Source organism: Galeopterus variegatus, unplaced genomic scaffold (genome assembly GCF_000696425.1).
Source record: "Galeopterus variegatus unplaced genomic scaffold, G_variegatus-3.0.2 Scaffold1066, whole genome shotgun sequence".
NCBI classification, from domain to species: Eukaryota; Metazoa; Chordata; class Mammalia; order Dermoptera; family Cynocephalidae; genus Galeopterus; species Galeopterus variegatus.
In genome coordinates this window covers 31,016-35,745 of record NW_007727177.1, presented here as the reverse complement: position 1 = coordinate 35,745, position 4,730 = coordinate 31,016, and positions in this window count along the sequence as shown.

The following is a 4,730-nucleotide window of genomic DNA, read 5'->3' as shown; positions in this document are numbered from 1 at the left end:
TATTTAATTAAATAAAATGGATTATTGAAATTAATTTTACCTATTTCTTTTAACTTTTTTAAAATGTGACTACGAAAACCTTAAAATTACCTATGTGGCTCACATTATATTTTGATTGGACAGCGCTGCTCTATAGAATAATCCCCAAAGCCTTACTGGTCACCAATACCCCTTGACCAGGCTGGCGTATTTGCTATATTCTGACCTTCCGCACACACACACAAACACACACACACACATACACACAATGGCTATTCAGCCTAAAACACCTTACCCTCTGCTGCCATCTCCTGTTTTCATCCTGCCCATCCTTAAGATTCATCTCAAAGCACAACAGGCAGGGGCCGGCATTTATTAAGATGCGAGCAGGTGCCAGGCACCGTGCTGAGTACTTTCCTCCCTGAAGTCCTCAGAGCAGCCTGCAAAGCGGGGAGCATTACATTCTCAAGTGGAGGAAGTGAGGTACCTGCTTAATACATTGAGCTGGTCAGTGGCAAAGCCCAGATTTGTCTCTGGTCTGTCAGTCATCATTGTCCTCACTTTCAACCCCTATGGTGGCTCTTGCCACCGCTGCCCAGGTCTGCTCTAAGCTCCCAACTGCATGTACCCCTTACTCTCTGAACCCTCACTGCCCTCGGCTTGTAGATCTCTCTCACAGTACATATTCCTTCCGCGTAATAATATCTGAGATGAGGGGCCATCTCCTGTCCTGGTGGATCACCTTTTACTCTGGTATGTTTTCTCTCGAAGATCAAGCTAAGAATCTTGTTGACCTTAAACAATCTAAACCTTAGCATTGAAACTCCCAAATTAGATTCTTTGACCCTTTCTTAAATATGTACGATTAAATTAAATAAAATCCACAGTATTGTTTTTGAGTCATTTTCTCAAATAAATAACTCACCCTTTTGGAAACCTCTTCAGGTTCTATTTTATGGACCTCAAAATAACTAGTACTTCTAGGCATGCATGTGATCACTTTTCAACCAATTCTATTTTGCCAGTTAGAGAAATGGGACAAGTCATTTGCTTGCTTATCCAATCGAACAAGCACTGGCTGATTCTGCTCCAGGTCTAAGCTGGACACTGCAGGGACACACGTGAGGTGCTGTTTTTAGATGCGTGCCCTCTGAAAGGGAGGTAGAGGATGGGCGTAGTTTTGGCTGGGGGAGGTGGGGAAAGGCATTTAGTGTAGACAGAACCACTTGGTCAAAAGCAGATGTGCTAAGGTACAAGCATGAGAATCCTGGTTGGCCCTGCGGGAACTGGGGATTAGCGTGGAAAAGGAAGCTGAGTAAGGGCCTGGACTAAGGCAAAGGTTTCCATTTTACAATGCAAACCTGCGGGAGCCATTGACAATCCTGATTAGGGATGAGGTGCTGGAGGTGGGAGGACCACTTAGGGTGGTAATGAAGACCTGAACTAGGGAACTATGAGCTTGAACTAGGAAAAAAAGTGGCAGACGTGACAGCCATTGTGGGAGGAGGCTGCACCCAACTGTGCCAGATACGAGCAAGAACAGTCACATACGGCCACACAGAGAGCAAGGAAGTCAGGACGAGCAGCTAGTGTGGGCAGGGGGATGGGATGATTACGATATTTTTAGATAAGTTGAGAATAACTTGAAAAGTCCAACATTGGTCGAAAAATTAACAGAAATAAATGAATAATTCTGTATCAGGATTAAAAGTGCCCTCTCCCCAAACAGAAATAGAGAATGAAGAATGGTGTAACCGCTCTCCCCACCCCCTATTAATAAGGCTAGTGGCCAAGGTGCCTGGGTGGGAAGCAGGCAACTCACCTGCTGGCCTGGGTAAGACTGGGGGGGCTGCTAGTGTCAGCAGGTGTATGATTATTTCATTGTTGGGTCAGGCGAGTCTGAGGTTCTGGGGGGATCCAGATTAAGAAATTCAACAGGCAGTTGAGAAATTACCAGACACAAATGGATAACCCTATATGCAGAAAACATGTCTACAATGAGAGAGGTGATGATCCGTAGGGGCCAGACCACCCTTAAGCCTTCTGTTAAATTCTGGGTGCCTCACTCTGATAGGAAGATGATAATATTAGGTTCTATCCAGAAGTGGACAGAAATGAAACATGTGACCATGCTTAAGAAAAAAATGTTTGAAGGAGCCTTGAATGATTGACCTGGAGAAAAGAAAAAGCAGGAGGGCTCCCTCTGTTTTGTGTGAGAGGAATTAGACTGGATCAGTAACACGTAAGAGGCAGACCTAGAACGAAGGAGGAAAACTGGAGAAGGCACATTACAACTCGAGGCAAGGGATGTCTGGGTGGTGCTCTGGGACGGGTGACTTCCTCCTCATTAAAGATATTACAGAGGGGACCGAAGAATATGATGGGGGACTAGACAACAGTTAGATGTCCCTGCCAGCCCAATGACTCCAGGGGAGGAGGCCAATGGGAGCAACAGATATGAGGTTAAAAGCCACCTACAGAGAGCAGACAGGTGAGGCCACAAGCGGGTAAGATGCTCAAGATACAGATAGTAGCAAGACAAAATAAGTGAGCTGCAGAAGCAACCTTGTATAAAATGAGAAAAGAAGCTCGTGGAGATAGAGAAGCCATAAAGGAACTGGAAGAAAATTAAAAGAGTGCCACGGAGCAAAAGACAAGGGAAGAGAAATTTTATCAAAGTACTGCAGAAGCAACCTTGTATAAAATGAGAAAAGAAGCTCGTGGAGATAGAGAAGCCATAAAGGAATTGGAAGAAAATTAAAAGAGTGCCACGGAGCAAAAGACAAGGGAAGAGAAATTTTATCAAAGTGCGACTGGCATACAGCGATGTGCAAAAATCTTAAGTGAACAGTACTGTTTAAAAAAGTCTTTGCACACTGCAAAGTCATGAAGATATTCTCTCACATTTTCTTCTACGAGGTTGATTGCTTTAGTTTTAACCTTTAAGTCTACGATCCATCATGAAATAATTTTTGTGTATGGCACAGAAATCAAGTTTCATTTTTTGATTATACATATCCAACTGACCTAACACCATCTGGGGAAAAGACTCTCCGTTCCCCACTTAACCGCAGTGTAGCCTGTGTTGTAAGTCAGATGACTGCACACCTGGAAGGTCAATCTCTGCACTCCCCCTTCTGTTCCACTGATATGTCTATTGTTGTTCCAATGCCACAGTCTTTATTCTGCAGCTTTATAGCAAGTCTTGATACTGGGTGATGTAAGACCTCCAGAATTTTTGTTGTTCTTAAGTATTGCCTTGGATACTGTGATTACTTTTCATTTTGATCTAAATTTTGAAATCAACTTGTCAGTTTACACAGGAGAAAACTCTGCTGGAACTTTAATTGGAATTTTAATGTATCCGAAGATCATTTTGGGGAGAACTGACATCTTTCAAATATTAAGTATCCTAATCCATAAACGTGGTATACCTTTATGTTTATTAAGGTCTCTTTTAATTCCTCTCAATGTTTTGTAGTCTTCAGTGTGGTGTTCTTGCTCATCTGTTAAATGTATTCTGATGTGTTTTATGTTTTAGGTGGTACGGTAAATCATGATTTTATTTAATTTTCTAAATTATTATTAATTTTCTAAATAATATACTAACCTCTGGATAATGACAATTTAATTCTTATTTTCTAATTTTAATGACTTTTATTTCTTTTTCTTGCCTAGCACCCTGGTAAGACCACTAGTACGATGTTGAATAAAAGTGACAAGTTGATGGGTGACATGTGGTGAGAGTGAATCAGAGTGACTGGGCATGTTTCCCTTCTTCTCTGCCTCAGAGTGAAAGCATTCAGTATTTCACCATGAAATACGACCCCTACATAGCACTGATCAGATTAAGACGGTGAACTTTGAATGCTAATTTGCTGAGAGCAGACTAGGTATTTTTAATTTAAATGTTAAATCCTACAGTGGAAACCCAATAACTTATTTGAAAATTTCAGCAAGGGAGCTCCGTACTTTACACTTCAGATTGAGGAACTGTCTTCCTCTAATTGGGAAAGACCATCTCCATGGACAGGTTGAGCAGGTCTGGAATTGTCCTGTGGACTACATAGAGCAGTAACATGGTAGCCAGCAAACATGCACTTGAGTCAAGCAATAATTTAACCTCCTCCCCTCACGAGATCTGGGCCTCTGATCCGGAGCATAAAGTCTGGAGAGCAAATAACAAACAAAGTGGTAGCTTCCACTTACTGAGCACACACCATGTGCTTACCATGGTGTCAAGCCATTCACATGCATCATTTCATTCAATCCTTGTGACAACCTGTCATGACAGGAGACACAAGGGAGGCATGCAATGAATTTACTTGCCCACGGTCACAGCTAGTGAGTGAGGGGAGTGGGGCAGGATTCAGACCCGGCCACCTGACTCCATAACTAGCTTCTCTGTCATCACGAAGGAGCGATCGTCGCTCAAGCCCTCCATGTGAGGTCACTTTATTATGGCCTAGAATGGTGGACATGGTTTGCTTACCACACAGCCAGCGTGAGAACCACCCAGTGCTGGGCTTCATTAGAAACCCCTGACAGCAGCTGCCGTGCTCTCAGTTCCTGCATCTTCTTAGCTTTATCCCATCCAAGGTCAAAGTAAGCAGTTCTCTCCAGCAACCTGCCCCTTAATTTACTTCTGCCAAAAGCAATAGACATTTAAAGCTTTGCAACTACAAAAAAGAAAGAAAGAAAGAAAGAAGGAAGGAAGGAAGGAAGGAAGGAAGGAAGGAAGGAAGGAAGGA